Source organism: Heptranchias perlo, unplaced genomic scaffold, assembly GCF_035084215.1.
Source record: "Heptranchias perlo isolate sHepPer1 unplaced genomic scaffold, sHepPer1.hap1 HAP1_SCAFFOLD_164, whole genome shotgun sequence".
In the NCBI taxonomy this organism is placed as follows: domain Eukaryota; kingdom Metazoa; phylum Chordata; class Chondrichthyes; order Hexanchiformes; family Hexanchidae; genus Heptranchias; species Heptranchias perlo.
In genome coordinates this window covers 629,143-656,829 of record NW_027138903.1, presented here as the reverse complement: position 1 = coordinate 656,829, position 27,687 = coordinate 629,143, and positions in this window count along the sequence as shown.

The following is a 27,687-nucleotide window of genomic DNA, read 5'->3' as shown; positions in this document are numbered from 1 at the left end:
GGTACAGTGTCTGTGTGTGAGGGTGGGGAGTTGGAGGGGGTACAGTGTCTGTGTGTGAGGGTGGGGAGTTGGATGGGGTACAGTGTCTGTGTGTGAAAGGGTGGGGAGTTGGATGGGGTGCAGTGTCTGTGTGAGAGGGTGGGGAGTTGGATGGGGTACAGTGTCTGTGTGAGAGGTTGGGGAGTTGGATGGGGTACAGTGTCTGTGTGAGAGGGTGGGGAGTTGGATAGGGTACAGTGTCTGTGTGAGAGGGTGGGGAGTTGGATGGGGTACAGTGTCTGTGTGATGGGGTGGGGAGTTGGATGGGGTGCAGTGCCTCTTTGTGTGAGAGGGTGGGGAGTTGGATGCGGTACAGTGTCTGTGTGAGAGGGTGGGGAGTTGGATGGGGTACAGTGTCTGTGTGAGAGGGTGGGGAGTTGGATGGGGTACAGTGTTTCTCTGAAAGCGTGGGGTGTTGGATGGGGTCCAGTGTCTGTGTGAGAGGGTGGGGAGTTGGATGGGGTACAGTGTTTGTGTCAAAGGGTGGGGAGTTGGATGGGGTACAGTGTTTGTGTGAGAGGGTGGGGAGTTGGATGGGATACAGTGTCTGTGTGAGAGGGTGGCGAGTTGGATGGGGTGCAGTGTCTGTGTCAGAGGGTGGGGAGTTGGATGGGGTACACTGTCTGTTTGAAATGGTGGGGAGTTGGATGGGGTACAGTGTCTGTGTGAGAGGGTGGGGGGTTGGATGGGGTACAGTGTCTGTGTGAAAGGGTGCGGGTTTGGATGGGGTACAGTGTCTGTGTGAGAGGGTGGGGAGTTGGATGGGGGACTGTGTCTGTGTGAGGGTGGGGAGTTGGATGGGGTACAGTGTCTGTGTGAGAGGGTGGGGAGTTGGATGGGGGACAGTGTCTGTGTGAGAGGGTGGGGAGTTGGATGGGGTACAGTGTCTCTGTGAAAGGGTGGGGAGTTGGATGGGGTACAGTGTCTGTGTGAAAGGGTGGGGAGTTGGATGGGGGACAGTGTCTGTGTGAGAGGGTGGGGAGTTGGATGGGGTACAGTGTCTGTGTGAGAGGGTGGGGAGTTGCATGCGGTACAGTGTCTGTGTGAGAGGGTGGTGAGTTGGATGGGGGACAGTGTCTGTGTGAGAGGGTGGGGAGTTGGATGGGGTGCAGTGTTTCTATGAAAGGGTGGGGTGTTGGATGGGGTACAGTGTCTGTGTGAGAGGGTGGGGAGTTGGATGGGGTACAGTGTTTGTGTGAAAGGGTGGGGAGTTGGATGGGGGACAGTGTCTGTGTGAGAGGGTGGGGAGTTGGATGGGGTGCAATGTCTGTGTGAGAGGGTGGGGAGTTGGATGGGGTACAGTGTCTGTGTGAGAGGGTGGGGAGTTGGATAGGGTACAGTGTCTGTGTGAGAGGGTGGGGAGTTGGATGGGGTCCAGTGTCTGTGTGATGGGGTGGGGAGTTGGATGGGGTGCAGTGCCTCTTTGTGTGAGAGGGTGGGGAGTTGGATGCGGCACAGTGTCTGTGTGAGAGGGTGGGGAGTTGGATGGGGTACAGTGTCTGTGTGAGAGGGTGGGGAGTTGGATGGGGTACAGTGTTTCTCTGAAAGCGTGGGGTGTTGGATGGGGTCCAGTGTCTGTGTGAGAGGGTGGGGAGTTGGATGGGATACAGTGTCTGTGTGAGAGGGTGGCGAGTTGGATGGGGTGCAGTGTCTGTGTCAGAGGGTGGGGAGTTGGATGGGGTACACTGTCTGTTTGAAATGGTGGGGAGTTGGATGGGGTCCAGTGTCTGTGTGAGAGGGTGGGGAGTTGGATGGGGTACTGTGTCTGTGTGAGGGTGGGGAGTTGGATGGGGTACAGTGTCTGTGTGAGAGGGTGGGGAGTTGGATGGGGTACAGTGTCTCTGTGAAAGGGTGGGGAGTTGGATGGGGTACAGTGTCTGTGTGAAAGGGTTGGGAGTTGGATGGGGGACAGTGTCTGTGTGAGAGGGTGGGGAGTTGGATGGGGTACAGTGTCTGTGTGAGAGGGTGGGGAGTTGCATGCGGTACAGTGTCTGTGTGAGAGGGTGGGGAGTTGGATGGGGTGCAGTGTCTGTGTGAGAGGATGGGGAGTTGGATGGGGTGCAGTGTTTCTATGAAAGGGTGGGGTGTTGGATGGGGTACAGTGTCTGTGTGAGAGAGTGGGGAGTTGGATGGGGTACAGTGTTTGTGTGAGAGGGTGGGGAGTTGGATGGGGTGCAGTGTTTGTGTGAGAGGGTGGGGAGTTGGATGGGGTGCAGTGTTTGTATGAGAGGGTGGGGAGTTGGATGGGGTGCAGTGTCTGTGTGAAAGGGTGGGGAGTTGGATGGGGTACAGTGTCTGTGTGAGAGGGTGGGGAGTTGGATGGGGGACAGTGTCTGTGTGAGAGGGTGGGGAGTTGGATGGGGTACAGTGTCTGTGTGAGAGGGTGGGGAGTTGCATGCGGGACAGTGTCTGTGTGAGAGGGTGTTGAGATGGATGGGGTACAGTGTTTGATTGAGAGGGTGGGGAGTTGGATGGGGTGCAGTGTTTGATTGAGAGGGTGGGGAGTTGGATGGGGTGCAGTGTCTGTGTGAGAGGGGAGGGAGTTGAATGGTGTGCAGTGTCTGTGTGAGAGGGTGGGGAGTTGGATGCGGTGCACTGTCTGTTTGAAATGGTGGGGAGTTGGATGGGGTACAGTGTCTGTGTGAGAGGGTGGGGGGTTGGATGGGGTGCACTGTCTGTTTGAAATGGTGGGGAGTTGGATGGGGTACAGTGTCTGTGTGAAAGGGTGGGGAGTTGGATGGGGTACAGTGTCTGTGTGAGAGGGTGGGGAGTTGGATGGGGTTCAGTGTCTGTGTGATGGGGTGGGGAGTTGGATGGGGTGCAGTGTCTGTGTGAGAGGGTGGGGAGTTGGATGGGGTACAGTGTCTGTGTGAGAGGGTGGGGAGTTGGATGGGGTGCAGTGTCTGTGTGAGAGGGTGGGGAGTTGGATGCGGTACAGTGTCTGTGTGAGAGGGTGAGGAGTTGGATGGGGTACAGTGTCTGTGTGAAAGGGTGGGGAGTTGGATGGGGTACAGTGTCTGTGTGTGAAAGGGTGGGGAGTTGGATGGGGTACAGTGTCTGTGTGAGAGGGTGGGGAGTTGGATGGGGTACAGTGTCTGTGTGAGAGGGTGGGGAGTTGGATGGGGTACAGTGTCTGTGTGAAAGGGTGGGGAGTTGGATTGGGTACAGTGTCTGTGTGAGAGGGTGGGGAGTTGGATGGGGTGCAGTGTCTGTGTGAGAGGGTGGGGAGGTGGATGGGGTGCAGTGTCTGTGTGTGAAATGGTGGGGAGTTGGATGGGGTACAGTGTCTGTGTGAGAGGGTGGGGAGTTGGATGGGATACAGTGTCTATGTGAGAGGGTGGGGAGTTGCATGCGGTACACTGTCTGTGTGAGAGGGTGGTGAGTTGGATGGGGTACAGTGTCTGTGTGTGAAAGGGTGGGGAGTTGGATGGGGTACTGTGTCTGTGTGAGAGGGTGGGGAGTTGGATGGTGTACAGTGTCTGTGTGAGAGGGTGGGGTGTTGGATGGGGTACAGTGTCTGTGTGAAAGGGTGGGGAGTTGGATGGGGTACAGTGTCTGTGTGAGAGGGTGGGGAGTTGGATGGGGTCCAGTGCTCTGTGAAAGGGTGGGGAGTTGGATGGGGTACAGTGTCTGTGTGAAAGGGTGGGCAGTTGGAGGGGGTACAGTGTCTGTGTGAGAGGGTGGGGAGTTGGATGGGGTACAGTGTCTGTGTGATGGGGTGGGGAGTTGGATGGGGTGCAGTGTCTGTGTGAGAGGGTGGGGAGTTGGATGGGGTACAGTGTCTGTGTGAGAGGGTGGGGAGTTGGATGGGGTACAGTGTCTGTGTGAGAGGGTGGGGAGTTGGATGGGGTACAGTGTCTGTGTGAGAGGGTGGGGAGTTGGATGGGGTACAGTGTCTGTGTGAGAGGGTGGGGAGTTGGATGGGGTACAGTGTCTGTGTGGAAGGGTGGGGAGTTGGATGTGGTACAGTGTCTGTGTGAGAGGGTGGGGAGTTGGATGGGGTACAGTGTGTGTGTGAGAGGGTGGGGAGTTGGATGGGGTACAGTGTCTGTGTGAAAGGATGGGGAGTTGGATGGGGTACAGTGTCTGTGTGGAAGGGTGGGGAGTTGGATGCGGTACAGTGTCTGTGTGAGAGGGTGGGGAGTTGGATGGGGTACAGTGTGTGTGTGAGAGGGTGGGGAGTTGGATGGGGTACAGTGTCTGTGTGAGAGGGTGGGGAGTTGGATGGGGTCCAGTGCTCTGTGAAAGGGTGGGGAGTTGGATGGGGTACAGTGTCTGTGTGAAAGGGTGGGCAGTTGGAGGGGGTACAGTGTCTGTGTGAAAGGGTGGGGAGTTGGATGGGGTACAGTGTGTGTGTGAGAGGGTGGAGAGTTGGATGGGGTACAGTGTCTGTGTGAGAGGGTGGGGAGTTGGATGGGGTACAGTGTCTGTGTGTGAAAGGGTGGGGAGTTGGATGGGGTGCAGTGTCTGTGTGAGAGGGTGGGAAGTTGGATGGGGTACAGTGTCTGTGTGAGAGGGTGGGGAGTTGGATGGGGGACAGTGTCTGTGTGAAAGGGTGGGGAGTTGGATGGGGTACAGTGTCTGTGTGAGAGGGTGGGGAGTTGGATGGGGTACAGTGTCTGTGTGAAAGGTTGGGGAGTTGGATGGGGTACAGTGTCTGTGTGAGAGGGTGGGGAGTTTGATGGGGTACGGTGTCTGTGTGAAAGGGTGGGGAGTTGGATCAGGTACAGTGTCTGTGTGAGAGGGTGGGGAGTTGGATGGGGTACAGTGTCTGTGTGAGAGGGTGAGGAGTTGGATGGGGTACAGTGTCTGTGTGAGAGGGTGGGGAGTTGGATGGGGTACAGTGTCTGTGTGAGAAGGTGGGGAGTTGGATGCGGTACAGTGCCTGTGTTAGAGGGTGGGGAGTTGGATGGGGTACAGTGTCTGTGCGTGAAAGGGTGGGGAGTTGGATGGGGTACAGTGTCTGTGTGAGAGGGTGGGGAGTTGGATGGGGTACAGTGACTGTGTGAGAGGGTGGGGAGTTGGATGGGGTACAGTGTCTGTGTGAGAGGGTCGGGAGTTGGATGGGGTACAGTGTATGTGTGAGAGGGTGGGGAGTTGGATGGTGTACAGTGTCTGTGTGAAAGGGTGGGGAGTTGTATGGGGTACAGTGTCTGTGTGAGAGGGTGGGGAGTTGGATGGGGTACAGTGACTGTGTGAGAGGGTGGGGAGTTGGATGGGGTACAGTGTCTGTGTGAGAGGATGGGGAGTTGGATGGGGTACAGTGTCTGTGTGGAAGGGTGGGGAGTTGGATGTGGTACAGTGTCTGTGTGAGAGGGTGGGGAGTTGGATGGGGTACAGTGTGTGTGTGACAGGGTCGGGAGTTGGATGGGGTACAGTGTCTGTGTGAGAGGGTGGGGAGTTGGATGGGGTGCAGTGTCTGTGTGAAAGGGTGGGGGGTTGGATGGGGTACAGTGTCTGTGTGTGAAAGGGTGGGGAGTTGGATGGGGTACAGTGTCTGTGTGAAAGGGTGGGGAGTTGGATGGGGTACAGTGTCTGTGTGAGAGGGTGGGGAGTTGGATGGGGTACAGTGTCTGTGTGAGAGGGTGGGTAGTTGGATGGGGTACAGTGTCTGTGTGAGAGGGTGGGGAGTTGGATGGGGTACATTGTCTGTGTGAGAGGGTGGGGAGTTGGATGGGGTACAGTGTGTGTGTGAGAGGGTGGGGAGTTGGATGGGGTACAGTGTCTGTGTGAGAGGTTGGGGAGTTGGATGGGGTACAGTGCTCTGTGAAAGGGTGGGGAGTTGGATGGGGTACAGTGTCTGTGTGAGAGGGTGGGGAGTTGGATGGGGTACAGTGTCTGTGTGAAATGGTTTGGAGTTGGATGGGGTACAGTGTCTGTGTGAGAGGGTGGGGGGTTGGATTGGGTACAGTGTCTGTGTGAGAGGGTGGGGAGTTGGATGGGGTACAGTGTCTGTGTGAAATGGTTTGGAGTTGGATGGGGTACAGTGTCTGTGTGAAAGGGTGGGGAGTTGGATGGGGTACAGTGTTTGTGTGAGGGGGTGGGGAGTTGGATGGGGTACAGTGTCTGTGTGAGAGGGTGGGGGGTTGGATGGGGTACAGTGTCTGTGTGAGAGGGTGGGGAGTTGGATGGGGTACAGTGTCTGTGTGAGGGTTGGGAGTTGGATGGGGAACAGTGTCTCTGTGAAAGGGTGGGGAGTTGGATGGGGTACAGTGTCTCTGTGAGGGTGGGGAGTTGGATGGGGTGCAGTGTCTGTGTGAAAGGATGAGGAGTTTGATGGGGTACAGTGTCTGTGTGAAAGGGTGGGGAGTTGGATGGGGTACAGTGTCTCTGTGAAAAGGTTGGGAGTTGGATGGGGAACAGTGTCTGTGTGAGAGGGTGGGGAGTTGAATGGGGTACAGTGTCTGTGTGATGGGGTAGGGAGTTGGATGGGGTGCAGTGTCTGTGTGAGAGGGTGGGGAGTTGGATGGGGTGCAGTGTCTGTGTGAGAGGGTGGGGAGTTGGATGGGGTACAGTATCTCTGTGAAAAGGTTGGGAGTTGGATGGGGAACAGTGTCTGTGTGAGAGGGTGGGGAGTTGGATGGGGTACAGTGTCTGTGTGATGGGGTGGGGAGTTGGATGGGGTGCAGTGTCTGTGTGAGAGGGTGGGGAGTTGGATGGGGTACAGTGTCTGTGTGAAAGGGTGGGGAGTTGGATGGGGTACAGTGTCTCTGTGAAAAGGTTGGGAGTTGGATGGGGAACAGTGTCTGTGTGAAAGGGTGGGGAGTTGGATGGGGTACAGTGTCTGTGTGAGAGGGTGGGGAGTTGGATGGGGTACAGTGTCTGTGTGAAAGGGTGGGGAGTTGGATGGGGTACAGTGTCTGTGTGAGAGGGTGGGGAGTTGGATGGGGTACAGTATCTCTGTGAAAAGGTTGGGAGTTGGATGGGGAACAGTGTCTGTGTGAGAGGGTGGGGAGTTGGATGGGGTACAGTGTCTGTGTGAAAGGGTGGGGAGTTGGATGGGGTACAGTGTCTGTGTGATGGGGTGGGGAGTTGGATGGGGTGCAGTGTCTGTGTGAGAGGGTGGGGAGTTGGATGGGGTACAGTGTCTGTGTGAGAGGGTGGGGAGTTGGATGGGGTACAGTGTCTGTGTGAGAGGGTGGGGAGTTGGATGGGGTACAGTGTCTGTGTGAGAGGGTGAGGAGTTGGATGGGGTACAGTGTCTGTGTGAGAGGGTGGGGGGTTGGATGGGGTACAGTGTCTGTGTGAGAGGGTGGGGAGTTGGATGGGGTACAGTGTCTGTGTGAAATGGTTTGGAGTTGGATGGGGTACAGTGTCTGTGTGAGAGGGTGGGGGGTTGGATGGGGTACAGTGTCTGTGTGAGAGGGTGGGGAGTTGGATGGGGTACAGTGTCTGTGTGATGGGGTGGGGAGTTGGATGGGGTGCAGTGTCTGTGTGAGAGGGTGGGGAGTTGGATGGGGTACAGTGTCTGTGTGAAAGGGTGGGGAGTTGGATGGGGTACAGTGTCTGTGTGAGAGGGTGGGGAGTTGGATGGGGTACAGTGTCTGTGTGAAAGGGTGGGGAGTTTGATGGGGTACGGTGTCTGTGTGAAAGGTTGGGGAGTTGGATGGGGTACAGTGTCTGTGTGAGAGGGTGGGGAGTTTGATGGGGTACGGTGTCTGTGTGAAAGGGTGGGGAGTTGGATCAGGTACAGTGTGTGTGTGAGAGGGTGGGGAGTTGGATGGGGTACAGTGTCTGTGTGAGAGGGTGAGGAGTTGGATGGGGTGCAGTGTCTGTGTGAGAGGGTGGGGAGTTGGATGGGGTACAGTGTCTGTGTGAGAAGGTGGGGAGTTGGATGCGGTACAGTGCCTGTGTTAGAGGGTGGGGAGTTGGATGGGGTACAGTGTCTGTGCGTGAAAGGGTGGGGAGTTGGATGGGGTACAGTGTCTGTGTGAGAGTGTGGGGAGTTGGATGGGGTACAGTGACTGTGTGAGAGGGTGGGGAGTTGGATGGGGTACAGTGTCTGTGTGAGAGGGTCGGGAGTTGGATGGGGTACAGTGTATGTGTGAGAGGGTGGGGAGTTGGATGGTGTACAGTGTCTGTGTGAAAGGGTGGGGAGTTGGATGGGGTACAGTGTCTGTGTGAGAGGGTGGGGAGTTGGATGGGGTACAGTGACTGTGTGAGAGGGTGGGGAGTTGGATGGGGTACAGTGTCTGTGTGAGAGGGTGGGGAGTTGGATGGGGTACAGTGTCTGTGTGGAAGGGTGGGGAGTTGGATGTGGTACAGTGTCTGTGTGAGAGGGTGGGGGGTTGGATGGGGTACAGTGTGTGTGTGAGAGGGTCGGGAGTTGGATGGGGTACAGTGTCTGTGTGAGAGGGTGGGGAGTTGGATGGGGTGCAGTGTCTGTGTGAAAGGGTAGGGGGTTGGATGGGGTACAGTGTCTGTGTGTGAAAGGGTGGGGAGTTGGATGGGGTACAGTGTCTGTGTGAGAGGGTGGGTAGTTGGATGGGGTACAGTGTCTGTGTGAGAGGGTGGGGAGTTGGATGGGGTACAGTGTCTGTGTGAGAGGGTGGGGAGTTGGATGGGGTACAGTGTCTGTGTGGAAGGGTGGGGAGTTGGATGTGGTACAGTGTCTGTGTGAGAGGGTGGGGAGTTGGATGGGGTACAGTGTGTGTGTGAGAGGGTCGGGAGTTGGATGGGGTCCAGTGTCTGTGTGAGAGGGTGGGGAGTTGGATGGGGTACATTGTCTGTGTGAGAGGGTGGGGAGTTGGATGGGGTACAGTGTGTGTGTGAGAGGGTGGGGAGTTGGATGGGGTACAGTGTCTGTGTGAGAGGGTGGGGAGTTGGATGGGGTACAGTGCTCTGTGAAAGGGTGGGGAGTTGGATGGGGTACAGTGTCTGTGTGAGAGGGTGGGGAGTTGGATGGGGTACAGTGTCTGTGTGAGAGTGTGGGGAGTTGGATGGGGTACAGTGTCTGTGTGAAATGGTTTGGAGTTGGATGGGGTACAGTGTCTGTGTGAGAGGGTGGGGAGTTGGATGGGGTACAGTGTCTGTGTGAAATGGTTTGGAGTTGGATGGGGTACAGTGTCTGTGTGAGAGGGTGGGGGGTTGGATGGGGTACAGTGTCTGTGTGAGAGGGTGGGGAGTTGGATGGGGTACAGTGTCTGTGTGAGGGTTGGGAGTTGGATGGGGTACAGTGTCTCTGTGAAAGGGTGGGGAGTTGGATGGGGTACAGTGTCTCTGTGAGGGTGGGGAGTTGGATGGGGTGCAGTGTCTGTGTGAAAGGATGAGGAGTTTGATGGGGTACAGTGTCTGTGTGAAAGGGTGGGGAGTTGGATGGGGAACAGTGTCTGTGTGAGAGGGTGGGGAGTTGAATGGGGTACAGTGTCTGTGTGATGGGGTGGGGAGTTGGATGGGGTGCAGTGTCTGTGTGAGAGGGTGGGGAGTTGGATGGGGTACAGTGTCTCTGTGAAAAGGTTGGGAGTTGGATGGGGAACAGTGTCTGTGTGAGAGGGTGGGGAGTTGAATGGGGTACAGTGTCTGTGTGATGGGGTGGGGAGTTGGATGGGGTGCAGTGTCTGTGTGAGAGGGTGGGGAGTTGGATGGGGTACAGTGTCTCTGTGAAAAGGTTGGGAGTTGGATGGGGAACAGTGTCTGTGTGAGAGGGTGGGGAGTTGGATGGGGTACAGTGTCTGTGTGATGGGGTGGGGAGTTGGATGGGGTGCAGTGTCTGTGTGAGAGGGTGGGGAGTTGGATGGGGTACAGTGTCTGTGTGAAAGGGTGGGGAGTTGGATGGGGTACAGTGTCTCTGTGAAAAGGTTGGGAGTTGGATGGGGAACAGTGTCTGTGTGGAAGGGTGGGGAGTTGGATGGGGTACAGTGTCTGTGTGAGAGGGTGGGGAGTTGGATGGGGTACAGTGTCTGTGTGAGAGGGTGGGGAGTTGGATGGGGTACAGTGTCTGTGTGAAAGGGTGGGGAGTTGGATGGGGTACAGTGTCTGTGTGAAAGGGTGGGGAGTTGGATGGGGTACAGTGTCTGTGTGAGAGGGTGGGGAGTTGGATGGGGTGCAGTGTCTGTGTGAAAGGGTGGGGAGTTGGATGGGCTACAGTGTCTGTGTGAGAGGGTGGGGAGTTGGATGGGGTACAGTGTCTGTGTGAGAGGGTGGGGAGTTGGATGGGGTACAGTGTCTGTGTGAGAGGGTGGGGAGTTGGATGGGGTACAGTGTGTGTGTGAGAGGGTGGGGAGTTGGATGGGGTACAGTGTCTGTGTGAGAGGGTGGGGAGTTGGATGGGGTACAGTGCTCTGTGAAAGTGTGGGGAGTTGGATGGGGTACAGTGTCTGTGTGAAAGGGTGGGGAGTTGGATGGGGTACAGTGTCTGTGTGAGAGGGTGGGGAGTTGGATGGGGTACAGTGTCTGTGTGTGAAAGGGTGGGGAGTTGGATGGGGTACAGTGTCTGTGTGTGAAAGGGTGGGGAGTTGGATGGGGTACAGTGTCTGTGTGAGAGGGTGGGAAGTTGGATGGGGTACAGTGTCTGTGTGAGAGGGTGGGGAGTTGGATGGGGTACAGTGTCTGTGTGAGAGGGTGGGGAGTTGGATGGGGTACAGTGTCTGTGTGAGAGGGTGGGGAGTTGGATGGGGTACAGTGTCTGTGTGAGAGGGTGGGAAGTTGGATGGGGTACAGTGTCTGTGTGAGAGGGTGGGGAGTTGGATGGGGTACAGTGTCTGTGTGAAAGGGTGGGGAGTTGGATGGGGTACAGTGTCTGTGTGAGAGGGTGGGGAGTTGGATGGGGTACAGTGTCTGTGTGAAAGGGTGGGGAGTTGGATGGGGTACAGTGTCTGTGTGAGAGGGTGGGGAGTTGGATGGGGTACAGTGTCTGTGTGAGAGGGTGGGGAGTTGGATGGGGTACAGTGTCTGTGTGTGAAAGGGTGGGGAGTTGGATGGGGTACAGTGTGTGTGTGAGAGGGTGGGGAGTTGGATGGGGTACAGTGTCTGTGTGAAAGGGTGGGGAGTTGGATGGGGTACAGTGTCTGTGTGAGAGGGTGGGGTGTTGGATGGGGTACAGTGTCTGTGTTAAAGGGTGGGGAGTTGGATGGGGTACAGTGTCTGTGTGTGAAAGGGTGGGGAGTTGGATGGGGTACAGTGTCTGTGTGAGAGGGTGGGAAGTTGGATGGGGTACAGTGTCTGTGTGAGAGGGTGGGGAGTTGGATGGGGTACAGTGTCTGTGTGAAAGGGTGGGGAGTTGGATGGGGTACAGTGTCTGTGTGAGAGGGTGGGGAGTTGGATGGGGTACAGTGTCTGTGTGAGAGGGTGGGGAGTTGGATGGGGTACAGTGTCTGTGTGAAAGGTTGGGGAGTTGGATGGGGTACAGTGTCTGTGTGAAAGGGTGGGGAGTTGGATCGGGTACAGTGTCTGTGTGAGAGGGTGGGGAGTTGGATGGGGTACAGTGTCTGTGTGAGTGGGTGAGGAGTTGGATGGGGTACAGTGTCTGTGTGAGAGGGTGGGGAGTTGGATGGGGTACAGTGCCTGTGTTAGAGGGTGGGGAGTTGGATGGGGTACACTGTTTCTATGAAAGGGTGGGGTGTTGGATGGGTTACAGTGTCTGTGTGAGAGGGTGGGGGGTTGGATGGGGTACAGTGTCTGTGTGAAATGGTGGGGAGTTGGATGGGTTACAGTGTCTGTGTGAGAGGGTGGGGGGTTGGATGGGGTACAGTGTCTGTGTGAGAGGGTGGGGCGTTGGATGGGGTACAGTGTCTGTGTGAGAGGGTGGGGAGTTGGGTGGGGTACAGTGTCTGTGTGAAAGGGTGAGGAGTTGGATGGGGTACAGTGTCTGTGTGAAAGGGTGGGGAGTTGGATGGGGTGCAGTGTCTGTGTGAAAGGGTGGGGAGTTGGATGGGGTACAGTGTCTGTGTGAGAGGGTGGGGTGTTGGATGGGGTACAGTGTCTGTGTGAGAGGGTGGGGAGTTGGATGGGGTGCAGTGTCTGTGTGAGAGGGTGGGGAGTTGGATGGGGTACAGTGTCTGTGTGAGAGGGTGGGGAGTTGGATGGGGTACAGTGTCTGTGTGAGAGGGTGGGGAGTTGGATGGGGTACAGTGTCTGTGTGAGAGGGTGGGGAGTTGGATGGGGTACAGTGACTGTGTGAGAGGGTGGGGAGTTGGATGGGGTACAGTGACTGTGTGAGAGGGTGGGGAGTTGGATGGGGTACAGTGTCTGTGTGAGAGGGTGGGGAGTTGGATGGGGTACAGTGTCTCTGTGAGGGTGTGGAGTTGGATGGGGTGCAGTGTCTGTGTGAGAGGGTGGGGAGTTGGATAGGGCACAGTGTCTGTGTGAGAGGGTGGGGAGTTGGATGTGGTACAGTGTCTGTTTGAGCGTGTGGGGAGTTGTATGGGGTACAGTGTCTGTGTGAGAGGGTGGGGAGTTGTATGGGGTACAGTGTCTGTGTGAGAGGGTGGGGAGTTTGATGGAGTACAGTGTCTCTGTGAAAGTGTGGGGAGTTGGATGGGGTACAGTGTCTGTGTGAGAGGGTGGGGAGTTGGATGGGGTACAGTGTCTGCGTGAGAGGGTGGGGAGTTGGATGGGGTACAGTGTCTGTGTGAGAGGGTGGGGAGTTGGATGGGATACAGTGTCTGTGTGAAATGGTTTGGAGTTGGATGGGGTGCAGTGTCTGTGTGAGAGGGTGGGGAGTTGGATGGGGTACAGTGTCTGTGTGAGAGGGTGGGGAGTTGGATGGGGTACAGTGTGTGTGTGAGAGGGTGGGGAGTTGGATGGGGTACAGTGTCTGTGTGAGAGGGTGGAGAGTTGGATGGGGTACAGTGTCTGTGTGAGAGGGTGGGGAGTTGGATGGGGTACAGTGTCTCTGTGAGAGGGTGGGGAGTTGGGTGGGGTACAGTGTCTGTGTGAAATGGTTTGGAGTTGGATGGGGTACAGTGTCTGTGTGAGAGGGTGGGGAGTTGGATGGGGTACAGTGTCTGTGTGAGAGGGTGGGGAGTTGGATGGGGTACAGTGTCTGTGTGGAAGGGTGGGGAGTTGGATGGGGTACAGTGTCTGTGTGAGAGGGTGGGGAGTTGGATGGGGTACAGTGTCTGTGTGGAAGGGTGGGGAGTTGGATGGGGTACAGTGTCTGTGTGGAAGGGTGGGGAGTTGGATGGGGTACAGTGTCTCTGTGAGGGTGGGGAGTTTGATGGGGTACAGTGTCTGTGTGTGAAAGGGTGGGGAGTTGGATGGGGTACAGTGTCTGTGTGGAAGGGTGGGGAGTTGGATGGGGTACAGTGTCTGTGTGTGAAAGGGTGGGGAGTTGGATGTGGTACAGTGTCTGTGTGAGAGGGTGGGGGGTTGGATGGGGTACAGTGTCTGTGTGAGAGGGTGGGGGGTTGGATGGGGTACAGTGTCTGTGTGAGAGGGTGGGGAGTTGGATGGGGTACAGTGTGTGTGTGAGAGGGTCGGGAGTTGGATGGGGTACAGTGTCTGTGTGAGAGGGTGGGGAGTTGGATGGGGTACAGTGTCTGTGTGGAAGGGTGGGGAGTTGGATGGGGTACAGTGTCTGTGTGTGAAAGGGTGGGGAGTTGGATGGGGTACAGTGTCTGTGTGAGAGGGTGGGGAGTTGGATGGGGTACAGTGTCTGTGTGGAAGGGTGGGGAGTTGGATGGGCTACAGTGTCTGTGTGAGAGGGTGGGGAGTTGGATGGGGTACAGTGTGTGTGTGAGAGGGTGGGGAGTTGGATGGGGTACAGTGTCTGTGTGAGAGGGTGGGGAGTTGGATGGGGTACAGTGTCTGTGTGAAAAGGTTGGGAGTTGGATGGGGAACAGTGTCTGTGTGAGAGGGTGGTGAGTTGGATGGGGTACAGTGTCTGTGTGAAAAGGTTGGGAGTTGGATGGGGTACAGTGTCTGTGTGAAAGGGTGGGGAGTTGGATGGGGTACAGTGTCTGTGTGATGGGGTGGGGAGTTGGATGGGGTACAGTGTCTGTGTGAGAGGGTGGGGAGTTGGATGGGGTACAGTGTCTGTGTGAGAGGGTGGGGAGTTGGATGGGGTACAGTGTCTGTGTGAGAGGGTGGGGAGTTGGATGGGGTACAGTGTCTGTGTGAAAGAGTGGGGAGTTGGATGGGGGACAGTGTCTGTGTGAGAGGGTGGGGAGTTGGATGGGGTACAGTGTGTGTGTGAGAGGGTGGGGAGTTGGATGGGGTACAGTGTCTGTGTGAGGGTGGGGAGTTGGATGGGGTACAGTGTCTGTGTGAGAGGGTGGGGAGTTGGATGGGGTACAGTGTGTGTGTGAGAGGGTGGGGAGTTGGATGGGGTACAGTGTCTGTGTGAGAGGGTGGGGAGTTGGATGGGGTACAGTGTGTGTGTGAGAGGGTGGGGAGTTGGATGGGGTACAGTGTCTGTGTGAAAGGGTGGGGAGTTGGATGGGGTACAGTGTCTGTGTGAGAGGGTGGGGAGTTGGATGGGGTACAGTGTCTGTGTGAGAGGGTGGGGAGTTGGATGGGGTACAGTGTCTGTGTGAGAGGGTGGGGAGTTGGATGGGGTACAGTGTCTGTGTGAGAGGGTGAGGAGTTGGATGGGGTACAGTGTCTGTGTGAGAGGGTGGGGAGTTGGATGGGGTACAGTGTCTGTGTGAGAGGGTGGGGAGTTGGATGCGGTACAGTGCCTGTGTTAGAGGGTGGGGAGTTGGATGGGGTACAGTGTGTGTGTGAGAGGGTGGGGAGTTTGATGGGGTGCAGTGTCTGTGTGAGAGGGTGGGGAGTTGGATGGGGTGCAGTGCTCTGTGAAAGGGTGGGGAGTTGGATGGGGTACAGTGTCTGTGTGAGAGGGTGGGGAGTTGGATGGGGTACAGTGTCTGTGTGAGAGGGTGGGGAGTTGGATGGGGTACAGTGTTTCTATGAAAGGGTGGGGTGTTCGATGGGTTACAGTGTCTGTGTGAGAGGGTGGGGGGTTGGATGGGGTGCAGTGTCTGTGTGAGAGGGTGGGGAGTTGGATGGGGTACACTGTTTCTATGAAAGGGTGGGGTGTTCGATGGGTTACAGTGTCTGTGTGAGAGGGTGGGGGGTTGGATGGGGTGCAGTGTCTGTGTGAGAGGGTGGGGAGTTGGATGGGGTACACTGTTTCTATGAAAGGGTGGGGTGTTCGATGGGTTACAGTGTCTGTGTGAAAGGGTGGGGGGTTGGATGGGGTACAGTTTCTGTGTGTGAAAGGGTGGGGGGTTGGATGGGGTACAGTGTCTGTGTGAGAGGGTGGGGGGTTGGATGGGGTACAGTGTCTGTGTGAGAGGGTGGGGGGTTGGATGGGGTGCAGTGTCTGTGTGAGAGGGTGGGGAGTTGGATGGGGTGCAGTGTCTGTGTGAGAGGGTGGGGAGTTGGATGGGGTACAGTGTCTGTGTGAGAGGGTGGGGAGTTGGATGGGGTACAGTGTCTGTGTGAGAGGGTGGGGAGTTGGATGGGGTACAGTGTCTGTGTGTGAAAGGTTGGGGAGTTGGATGGGGTACAGTGTCTGTGTGAAAGGATGAGGAGTTGGATGGGGTACAGTGTCTGTGTGAAAGGGTGGGGAGTTGGATGGGGTACAGTGTCTGTGTGAAAGGGTGGGGAGTTGGATGGGGTACAGTGTCTGTGTGAGAGGGTGGGGAGTTGGATGGGGTACAGTGTCTGTGTGAAAGGATGAGGAGTTGGATGGGGTACAGTGTCTGTGTGAAAGGGTGGGGAGTTGGATGGGGTACAGTGTCTGTGTGAAAGGGTGGGGAGTTGGATGGGGTACAGTGTCTGTGTGAAAGGGTGGGGAGTTGGATGGGGTACAGTGTCTGTGTGTGAGGGTGGGGAGTTGGATGGGGTACAGTGTCTGTGTGAAAGGGTGGGGAGTTGGATGGGGTACAGTGTCTGTGTGAGAGGGTGGGGAGTTGGATGGGGTACAGTGTCTGTGTGAAAGGGTGGGGAGTTGGATGGGGTACAGTGTCTGTGTGAAAGGGTGGGGAGTTGGATGGGGTACAGTGTCTGTGTGAAAGGGTGGGGAGTTGGATGGGGTACAGTGTCTGTGTGAAAGGGTGGGGAGTTGGATGGGGTACAGTGTCTGTGTGTGAGGGTGGGGAGTTGGATGGGGTACAGTGTCTGTGTGAAAGGGTGGGGAGTTGGATGGGGTACAGTGTCTGTGTGAGAGGGTGGGGAGTTGGATGGGGTACAGTGTCTGTGTGAGAGGGTGGGGAGTTGGATGGGGTACAGTGTCTGTGTGAAAGGGTGGGGAGTTGGATGGGGTACAGTGTCTGTGTGAAAGGGTGGGGAGTTGGATGGGGTGCAGTGTCTGTGTGTGAAAGGGTGGGGAGTTGGATGTGGTGCAGTGGGCTTGATTTTACCACCTGCTATCGGGTGCCTTCTCGGCGGGGGGGCCCCGAAATTTGGGGAATCCCGGAGCGGTACCGGATCCCGTCTCGATCCCGCCCACTTCCGGGTTCCCCACGGACGCGCCGGCGTAAGCGCGCAGCCCCCGCTGGTGGGAATCCCGTAGGCAATTAAAGCCAGCGGGATGCCACTTGACAGTATTTATTTAGGTATTTCAGGTCATTAACTGACCTGATTAAGGGATTATGTGGGATTTTTGAACAAAGTGGGACTGTTTCCCACACTGGGGGAAACACTCCCAGGTTAAATGGACATTTTGCAGCTGTCAGCCTGTGGCATCTGCAAAGTTCCATTTGACAGGTCGTGGTGGGGGAGACCCTCACCCATTGCAGGAGGCCACTCTGTCACTTGGGACCAAGTTTGGCCTCCACCACCCTCCTCCTGACAGTCAAAGTCACCAACCTGCACACTTACCCCTGGGTCCGGAGACATGGACCTACCTTGCGGACCCCCTCAGATGTACATCTTCCGGACGGGGGCCATCGTAGCTGCAGTCATGACCTCCTTCGGAGGGCGAACAGCATCACCAGCCTCGCCATCCACGCCGTCCACCTCTGACACGTGGAGCTCCACAACAGAGTGCTGTGACACATCCAGCTGCACAGCAGGAGGGAGGGCAACCGCAGAGAGAGATGCGTCGCAGAGGGCACTACCCTCGCCACAGGCCGAGGCTCAGCCTCCTGGACCTCTCTGAGCAGCAGTGCACACGGAGGCTCAGAGTCAATCGACATGTAGTCGTGGACATCTGCAGCCTCTTTCATGCCGAGCTGCTCCCGGCTGGCCCGAGCACCATCTTCTTACCTGTCGCTGTCAAAGTCACCACTGCCCTCAACAACTTCTCCTCCGCATCCTTCCAGGGTGCAACCGGGGACATCGCCGATGTCTCCCAGTCGTCTGCGCAGAAGAGTCCTGCAAATACACCTACACCCACTCTGCAGTGACACAATGGGTGGCATCAGTTGTGGGTCCTCATAGTGATCCTCAGGAGTGGGCATTATTGCACAAACCAGACAGGATTCGCGAAGACATGGCAGTAGTGGTGCCAATATAATATGTAATGTGAGTTGGTCAGAAATTCAATATCAGTAACACCCATGACAAACCCTCAGACACCCTTGTGCATCCCCTTCATGCTCACGACACGTTTGCCTTACGCTGCCTACTGCACATATGTGAGGCATGCCCTGTGGCTGCAGCACAGGTCGTGGCAGGTTGAGTGAGGCTGGCCGTGAAAGAGATGCACGAGAGGGTGAGTCTGCGATAGAGCCATGAGATTGTATGAGGATTGGGTTGAGTGGTAGTGGCGGGATGAGTACTGGCGAGGTGAGTAGGTGCAGGTACGATGAGGATGAGGTTTGAGTGGGTATGAGGGGTGAAGTGACAGAGTAGTGTTGGCAGTGCTGAAGGAGATGTGGGGTGGGGGCAGTGATGTGGCAGACGGAGTGTAGGGGAAAGACTACGTGTACTCACTTTGGCTGACCTACTGAGGTCATTGGAGCGCCTCCTGCACTGTATGCAGGTGGGCGATATGTTGGTTGCGCTGGTGACCTCCTCTGCCACCTTGAGCCAGGCCTTCCTGGTGGCAGAGGCAGGCCACTTCCTCCCGCACACCGGGTGGAGGATCTCTGTCCTCCCCCTCCTCCTCACCCCATGTATTGAAACCTGGAGTGAGGCATCATTACACTTGGAGCAGCCTTCCCCCTGGGCTGCTCCATGCTGTAATTTTTGCTATTTGTTGCAGCATCTTTCAGTGGAGGACTGCCCCTTTAAGTAGAGCGCCTCCAGCTGACAGATCTTACTGCGCATGCGCAGCCTGCCCGAAGCGCAGATCAGCAGTGGGGAACCCGGAGGAGCAGGTAAGTGGATCCAATTAGTGGATTGTCTGCTACAATCACGCGGGAAACTCACTAATTTCACCGGGCGCGTTACCCACGCGCCCGATAGCCCCCCCCCCCCCCGCCGAGAACCCGCAACCCTGCTAACATTGGGCCCAGTGTCTCTGTGAAAGGGTGGGGAGTTGGATGGGGTACAGTGTCTGTGTGAAAGGGTGGGGAGTTGGATGGGGTACAGTGTCTGTGTGTGAGGGTGGGGAGTTGGATGGGATACAGTGTCTGTGTGAGAGGGTGGGGAGTTGGATGGGGTACAGTGTCTGTGTGAAAGGGTGGGGAGTTGGATGGGGTACAGTGTCTGTGTGTGAGGGTGGGGAGTTGGATGGGGTACAGTGTCTGTGTGAGAGGGTGGGGAGTTGGATGGGATACAGTGTCTGTGTGAGAGGGTGGGGAGTTGGATGGGATACAGTGTCTGTGTGAGAGGGTGGGGAGTTGTATGGGGTACAGTGTCTGTGTGAGAGGGTGGGGAGTTGGATGGGGTACAGTGTCTGTGTGAAAGGGTGGGGAGTTGGATGGGGTACAGTGTCTGTGTGAAAGGGTGGGGAGTTGGATGGGGTACAGTGTCTGTGTGAGAGGGTGGGGAGTTGGATGGGGTACAGTGTCTGTGTGAGAGGGTGGGGAGTTGGATGGGGTACAGTGTCTGTGTGAGAGGGTGGGGAGTTGGATGGGGTACAGTGTCTGTGTGAGAGGGTGGGGAGTTGGATGGGGTACAGTGTCTGTGTGAAAGGGTGGGGGGTTGGATGGGGTACAGTGTCTGTGTGAAAGGGTGGGGAGTTGGATGGGGTACAGTGTCTGTGTGAGGGTGGGGAGTTGGATGGGGTACAGTGTCTGTGTGAGAGGGTGGGCAGTTGGATGGGATACAGTGTCTGTGTGAGGGTGGGGAGTTGGATGGGGTACAGTGTCTGTGTGAGAGGGTGGGGAGTTGGATGGGGTACAGTGTCTGTGTGAGAGGGTGGGGAGTTGGATGGGATACAGTGTCTGTGTGAGGGTGGGGAGTTGGATGGGGTACAGTGTCTGTGTGAGAGGGTGGGGAGTTGGATGGGGTACAGTGTCTCTGTGAAAGGGTGGGGAGTTGGATGGGGTACAGTGTCTCTGTGAGGGTGTGGAGTTGGATGGGGTACAGTGTCTGTGTGAGAGGGTGGGGAGTTGGATGGGGTACAGTGTCTGTGTGAGAGGGTGCAGAGTTTGATGGAGTACAGTGTCTCTGTGAAAGTGTGGCAAGTTGGATGGGGTACAGTGTCTGTGTGAGAGGGTGGGGAGTTGGATGGGGTACAGTGTCTGTGTGAGAGGGTGGGGAGTTGGATGGGGTACAGTGTCTCTGTGAGGGTGTGGAGTTGGATGGGGTGCAGTGTCTGTGTGAGAGGGTGGGGTGTTGGATGGGTTACAGTGTCTGTGTGAGAGGGTGGGGAGTTGGATCGGGTACACCGTCTGTGTGAAAGGGTGGGGAGTTGGATGGGGTACAGTGTCTGTGTGAGAGGGTGGGGAGTTGGATGGGGTACAGTGTCTGTGTGAGAGGGTGGGGAGTTGGATGGGGTACAGTGTCTGTGTGAGAGGGTGGGGAGTTGGATAGGGTACAGTGTCTGTGTGAGAGGGTGGGGTGTTGGATGGGGTACAGTGTCTGTGTGAAAGGGTGGGGAGTTGGATGGGGTACAGTGTCTGTGTGAGAGGGTGGGGAGTTGGATGGGGTACAGTGTCTGTGTGAGAGGGTGGGGAGTTGGATGGGGTACAGTGTCAGTGTGAGAGGGTGGGGAGTTGGATAGGGTACAGTGTCTGTGTGAGAGGGTGGGGTGTTGGTTGGGGTACAGTGTCTGTGTGAGAGGGTGGGGAGTTGGATGGGGTACAGTGTCTGTGTGAAAGGGTGGGGAGTTGGATGGGGTACAGTGTCTGTGTGAGAGGGTGGGGAGTTGGATGGGGTACATTGTCTGTGTGAAAGGGTGGGGTGTTGGATGGGGTACAGTGTTTCTATGAAAGGGTGGGGAGTTGGATGTGGTACAGTGTCTGTGTGCGAGGGTGGGGAGTTGAATGGGGTACAGTGTCTCTGTGAGGGTGGGGATTTGGATGGGGTGCAGTGTCTGTGTGAAAGGGTGGGGAGTTGGATGGGGTACAGTGTCTGTGAGAGGGTGGGGGGTTGGATGGGGTACAGTGTCTGTGTGAAAGGGTGGGGGGTTGGATGGGGTACAGTGTCTGTGTGAAAGGGTGGGGAGTTGGATGGGGTACAGTGTCTGTGTGAAAGGGTGGGGGTTTGGATGGGGTACAGTGTCTGTGTGAGAGGGTGGGGAGTTGGATGGGATACAGTGTCTGTGTGAGGGTGGGGAGTTGGATGGGGTACAGTGTCTGTGTGAGAGGGTGGGGAGTTGGATGGGATACAGTGTCTGTGTGAGAGGGTGGGGAGTTGGATGGGGTACAGTGTCTGTGTGAGAGGGTGGGGAGTTGGATGGGATACAGTGTCTGTGTGAGAGGGTGGGGAGTTGGATGGGATACAGTGTCTGTGTGAGGGTGGGGAGTTGGATGGGGTACAGTGTCTGTGTGAGAGGGTGGGGAGTTGGATGGGATACAGTGTCTGTGTGAGGGTGGGGAGTTGGATGGGGTACAGTGTCTGTGTGAGAGGGTGGGGAGTTGGATGGGGTACAGTGTCTGTGTGAAAGGGTGGGGAGTTGGATGGGGTACACTGTCTCTGTGAAAGGGTGGGGAGTTGGATGGGGTACAGTGTCTCTGTGAGGGTGGGGGGTTGGATGGGGTACAGTGTCTGTGTGAGAGGGTGCAGAGTTTGATGGAGTACAGTGTCTCTGTGAAAGTGTGGCAAGTTGGATGGGGTACAGTGTCTGTGTGAGAGGGTGGGGAGTTGGATGGGGTACAGTGTCTCTGTGAGGGTGTGGAGTTGGATGGGATACAGTGTCTGTGTGAGGGTGGGGAGTTGGATGGGGTACAGTGTCTGTGTGAGAGGGTGGGGAGTTGGATCGGGTACAGTGTCTGTGTGAAAGGGTGGGGAGTTGGATGGGGTACAGTGTCTGTGTGAAAGGGTGGGGAGTTGGATGGGGTACAGTGTCTGTGTGAGAGGGTGGGGAGTTGGATGGGGTACAGTGTCTGTGTGAGAGGGTGGGGTGTTGGATGGGGTACAGTGTCTGTGTGAAAGGGTGGGGTGTTGGATGGGGTACAGTGTTTCTATGAAAGGGTGGGGAGTTGGATGTGGTACAGTGTCTGTGTGCGAGGGTGGGGAGTTGAATGGGGTACAGTGTCTCTGTGAGGGTGGGGAGTTCGATGGGGTGCAGTGTCTGTGTGAAAGGGTGGGGAGTTGGATGGGGTACAGTGTCTGTGAGAGGGTGGGGGGTTGGATGGGGTACAGTGTCTGTGTGAAAGGGTGGGGAGTTGGATGGGGTACAGTGTCTGTGTGAGAGGGTGGGGAGTTGGATGGGATACAGTGTCTGTGTGAGGGTGGGGAGTTGGATGGGGTACAGTGTCTGTGTGAGAGGGTGGGGAGTTGGATGGGATACAGTGTCTGTGTGAGGGTGGGGAGTTGGATGGGGTACAGTGTCTGTGTGAGAGGGTGGGGAGTTGGATGGGGTACAGTGTCTCTGTGAGGGTGTGGAGTTGGATGGGGTGCAGTGTCTGTGTGAGAGGGTGGGGAGTTGGATAGGGCACAGTGTCTGTGTGAGAGGGTGGGGAGTTGGATGTGGTACAGTGTCTGTTTGAGCGTGTGGGGAGTTGTATGGGGTACAGTGTCTGTGTGAGAGGGTGGGGAGTTGTATGGGGTACAGTGTCTGTGTGAGAGGGTGGGGAGTTTGATGGAGTACAGTGTCTCTGTGAAAGTGTGGGGAGTTGGATGGGGTACAGTGTCTGTGTGAGAGGGTGGGGAGTTGGATGGGGTACAGTGTCTGCGTGAGAGGGTGGGGAGTTGGATGGGGTACAGTGTCTGTGTGAGAGGGTGGGGAGTTGGATGGGGTGCAGTGTCTGTGTGAAAGGGTGGGGAGTTGGATGGGGTACAGTGTCTGTGTGAGAGGGTGGGGAGTTGGATGGGGTACTGTGTCTGCGTGAGAGGGTGGGGAGTTGGATGGGGTACAGTGTCTGTGTGAAAGGGTGGGGAGTTGGATGGGGTACTGTGTCTGCGTGAGAGGGTGGGGAGTTGGATGGGGTACAGTGTCTGTGTGAGAGGGTGGGGAGTTGGATGGGGTACAGTGTCTGTGTGAGAGGGTGGCGTGTTGGATGGGATACAGTGTCAGTGTGAGAGGGTGGGGAGTTGGATGGGGTACAGTGTCTGTGTGAGAGGGTGGGGAGTTGGATGGAGTACAGTGTCTGTGTGATCTGCGGCAGTGGGGAATGGGACCTGGGACAATAATTCTTGAGTTCGCGTTTGTGAATGTAATGATTGACTTGATCTGATTAAGTTCCACATGTCAGAGGGGGTAAGCTGAAGGTTGAGCAATGGTGTAATCTGAATGATATGGAATTGGTCGCCCGTGTTCCCTTGCACTGACTTCAACGGAAAGGAAATACGAGGGTGGTGTTTAATGGGCGGCTGATTCGAGATCGTTCAGTTTGCACCATCAGCCAGGGGGACAATTCGCTCACTCTGCCTTCCTTTTATTAATTAAATCTCGATTAAAATTGTGAAGTGTAAATGTGCTTAAAATGAACCAGAGTACATCATCTTGAAGTCCAATTTGAAAGTATTCTCAGGGAGCTTGTTTCTGGACCTCAGAGATGTCCCACTCATTGCTCAGACCTTTGGACTGTCCTCTGGGACCTTCATGTCCTTGTTTTGGAAGTGATGGGATGCCGTGTGCCTTGAAACACATATAGGTGGAAGTATCGCCTCTATTACAGAGCCTGTGTGATGACTGTGCATAGGATGGGCTTTTGTTAGTGTTCGAACTTGGAGTGTGTGCTCTCTTCACCTGAGGTCCACACTCGGCCTTGTCCAGCAGAGCTCATCGGAGACTTTCCGGAGCCGGCAGCCCAGATACCAATGGCGAGACAGCACCCCGCACAGGCCGAGGTGGAGGCTCGATCGCAGAGTGAGGCGATCTCGGGGATCGGACACTGTCTGAGAGAGGAGATCTCGGGCATCAATCACTGTCTGAGTGAGGAGATCTCAGGAATCTATCACTGAGGAGATCTCGGGGATCGGACACTGTCTGAGAGAGGAGATCTCGAGGATCAATCACTGTCTGAGTGAGGAGATCTCAGGAATCTATCACTGAGGAGATCTCGGGGATCGGACACTGTCTGAGAGAGGAGATCTCGAGGATCAATCACTGTCTGAGTGAGGAGATCTCAGGAATCTATCACTGAGGAGGTCTCGGGGATCGGACACTGTCTGAGAGAGGAGATCTCGGGGATCAATCACTGAGTGAGTGAGGAGATCTCGGGGATCAATCACTGAGTGAGGAGGTCTCGGGGATTGTTCACTGTCTGAATGAGGAGATCGCGGGTCGATCACTGAGTGAGTGAGGAGATCTCGGGCCTCAATCACTGAGGAGTGAGGAGATTGCGGGAATCGTTCATTGTCTGAGTGAGGAGATCTCGGGGATCGTTCACTGTCTGAGTGAGGAGATCTCAGGAATCTATCACTGAGGAGATCTCGGGGATCGGACACTGTCTGAGAGAGGAGATCTCGGGGATCAATCACTGAGTGAGTGAGGAGATCTCGGGGATCAATTACTGAGTGAGGAGGTCTCGGGGATCATTCACTGTCTGAGTGAGGAGATCTCAGGAATCTATCACTGAGGAGATCTCGGGAATCGGACACTGTCTGAGAGAGGAGATCTCGGGGATCAATCACTGTCTGAGTGAGGAGATCTCAGGAATCTATCACTGAGGAGATCTCGGGGATCGTTCACTGTCTGAGAGAGGAGATCTTGGGGATCAATCACTGAGTGAGGAGGTCTCGGGGATCGTTCACTGTCTGAATGAGGAGATCGCGGGGATCAATCACTGAGTGAGTGAGGAGATCTCAGGGATCAATCACTGAATGAGGAGGTCTCGGGGATCGTTCACTGTCTGAATGAGGAGATCGCGGGGATCAATCACTGAGTGAGGAGGTCTTGGGGATCGTTCACTGTCTGAATAAGGAGATCGCGGGTCGATCACTGAGTGAGGAGATCTCGGGGAACGTTCACTGTCTGAATGAGGAGATCGCGGGTCGATCACTGAGTGAGGAGGTCTCGGGGATCAATCACTGAGTGAGGAGGTCTTGGGGATCGTTCACTGTCTGAATAAGGAGATCGCGGGTCGATCACTGAGTGAGGAGATCGCGGGGATCAATCACTGAGTGAGGAGATCTCGGGGATCAATCACTGAGTGAGGAGGTCTTGGGGATCGTTCACTGTCTGAATAAGGAGATCGCGGGTCGATCACTGAGTGAGGAGATCTCGGGGATCGTTCACTGTCTGAATAAGGAGATCGCGGGTCGATCACTGAGTGAGGAGGTCTCGGGGATCAATCACTGAGTGAGGAGGTCTTGGGGATCGTTCACTGTCTGAATGAGGAGATCGCGGGTCGATCACTGAGTGAGGAGGTCTCAGGGATCAATCACTGAGTGAGGAGGTCTCGGGGATCGTTCACTGTCTGAATGAGGAGATCGCGGGTCGATCACTGAGTGAGGAGGTCTCAGGGATCAATCACTGAGTGAGGAGGTCTCGGGGATCGTTCACTGTCTGAATGAGGAGATCGCGGGTCGATCACTGAGTGAGTGAGGAGATCTCGGGCCTCAATCACTGAGGAGTGAGGAGATTGCGGGAATCGTTCACTGTCTGAGTGAAGAGATCTCGGGGATCGTTCACTGTCTGAGTGAGGAGATCTCGAGGATCGATCATTTTTTGAATGAGGAGATCTCAGGGATCGATCATTGCCTGAGTGAGGCGATCTCAGGCCCCGATCACTGCCTGAGTGAGGAGATCTCGCAGATCGGACACTTTCTGAGTGAGGAGATCTCAGGGATCGATCATTGTCTGAGTGAGGAGATTTCGGGGATCGATCATTGTTTGAGTGAGGAGATCACAGGCCCCGATCACTGAGCAAGGAGATCTCGGAGATCGATCACTGTCTGAATGAGGAGATCTCTGGCCTCGATCACTGTCTGAGCGAGGAGATCTCGGAGGTGAGACACTGTCTGAGTGAGGAGATCTCAGGGATCAATCACTGTCTGAGTGAGGAGATCTCAGGGATCAATCACTGTCTGAGTGAGGAGATCCCAGGGATCGATCACTGTATGAGTGAGGAGATCTCGGGGATCGATCACTGTCTGGGTGAGGAGATCTCGGGGATCGATCACTGTCTGAGTGAGGAGATCTCAGGGATCGATCACTGTATGAGTGAGGAGATCTCGGGGATTGATCACTGTCTGGGTGAGGAGATCTCGGGGATCGATCACTGTCTGAGTGAGGAGATCTCGGGGATCGATCACTGTCTGTGTGAGGAGATCTCGGGGACCGATCACTGAGTGAGGAGATCGTGGGGATCGATCACTGAGTAAGGAGATTGCGGGGGTGGATCACAGAGTGAGGAAATCGTGGGGATCGATCACTGAGTAAGGAGATCGCGTGGGTGGATCACTGAGTGAGGAGATCGCGGGGATCGATCACTGAGTGAGGAGATTGCGGGGGTGGATCACTGAGTGAGGAGATTGTGGGGATAGATCACTGGATCACTGTCCGAGTGAGGAGATCTCAGGGATCGATCACTGAGTGAGGAGATCTCCGGTCTTGATCACTGAGTGAGGAGATCTCCGGCCTTGATCACTGAGTGAGGAGATCTCGGGCCTCGATGACTGAGTGAGGAGATCTCGGGCCTCGATGACTGAGTGAGGATATCTCAGGCCCCGATCACTGTCTGAGCGAGGAGATCTCGGAGATCGATCACTGTCTGAATGAGGAGATCTCAGAGATCGATCACTGTCTGAATGAGGAGATCTCTGGCCTCAATCACTGTCTGAGTGAGGAGATCTTGGAGGTGAGACACTGTCTGAGTCAGGAGATCTCAGGGATCAATCACTGTCTGAGTGAGGCGATCTCGGGGATCGATCACTGACTGAGTGAGGAGATCGCGGGGATTGATCACTGAGTAAGGAGATTGCAGGGATGGATCACTGATTGAGGAGATCGTGGGGATCGATCACTGAGTAAGGACATTGCGGGGTGGATCACTGAGTGAGGAGATTGTGGGGGTGGATCACTGGATCACTGTCTGAGTGAGGAGATCTCAGGGATCGATCACTGTCTGAGTGAGGAGATCTCGGGGATCGATCACTGAGTGAGTGAGGAGATCTCCGGCCTTGATCACTGAGTGAGGAGATCTCAGGCCTCGATGACTGAGTGAGGCGATCTCGGGGATCGATCACTGACTGAGTGAGGAGATCGCGGGGATCGATCACTGAGTGAGTGAGGAGATCTCCGGCCTTGATCACTGAGTGAGGAGATCTCCGGCCTTGATCACTGAGTGAGGAGATCTCCGGCCTTGATCACTGAGTGAGGAGATCTCCGGCCTTGATCACTGAGTGAGGAGATCTCGGGCCTCAATGACTGAGTGTGGCGATCTCGGGGATCGATCACTGACTGAGTGAGGAGATTGTGGGAGTGGATCACTGAGTAAGGAGATTGCGGGGGTGGATCACTGAGTGAGGAGATCTCGGGCCTCGATGACTGAGTGAGGCGATCTTAGGGATCGATCACTGACTGAGTGAGGAGATCACGGGGATCGATCACTGAGTGAGGAGATCGCGGAGGTGGATCACTGAGTGAGGAGATTGCAGGGGTGGATCACTGAGTGAGGAGATCGCATGGGTGGATCACTGAGTGAGGAGATTGCATGGGTGGATCACTGAGTGAGGAGATCGCGGGGGTGGATCACTGAGTGACGAGATCGCAGGGGTGGATCACTGAGTGACGAGATTGCGGGGGTGGATCACTGAGTGACGAGATCGCGGAGGTGGATCACTGAGTGAGGAGATTGCAGGGGTGGATCACTGAGTGAGGAGATCGCGTGGGTGGATCACTGAGTGAGGAGATTGCAGGGGTGGATCACTGAGTGAGGAGATCGTGGGGATCGATCAGAGTGACGAGATCGCAGGGGTGGATCACTGAGTGACGAGATCGCGTGGGTGGATCACTGAGTGAGGAGATTGTGTGGGTGGATCACTGAGTGAGGAGATCGTGGGGATCGATCAGAGTGACGAGATCGCAGGGGTGGATCACTGAGTGAGGAGATTGCGGGGGTGGATCACTGAGTGAGGAGATCGCAGGGGTGGATCACTGAGTGAGGAGATCGCAGGGGTGGATCACTGAGTGAGGAGATCACGGGGGTGGATCACTGAGTGAGGAGATAGCGGGGTGGATCACTGAGTGAGGAGATCGCAGGGGTGGATCACTGAGTGAGGAGATCGCGGAGTGGCCCAAAGATGCTGAGAATTGGC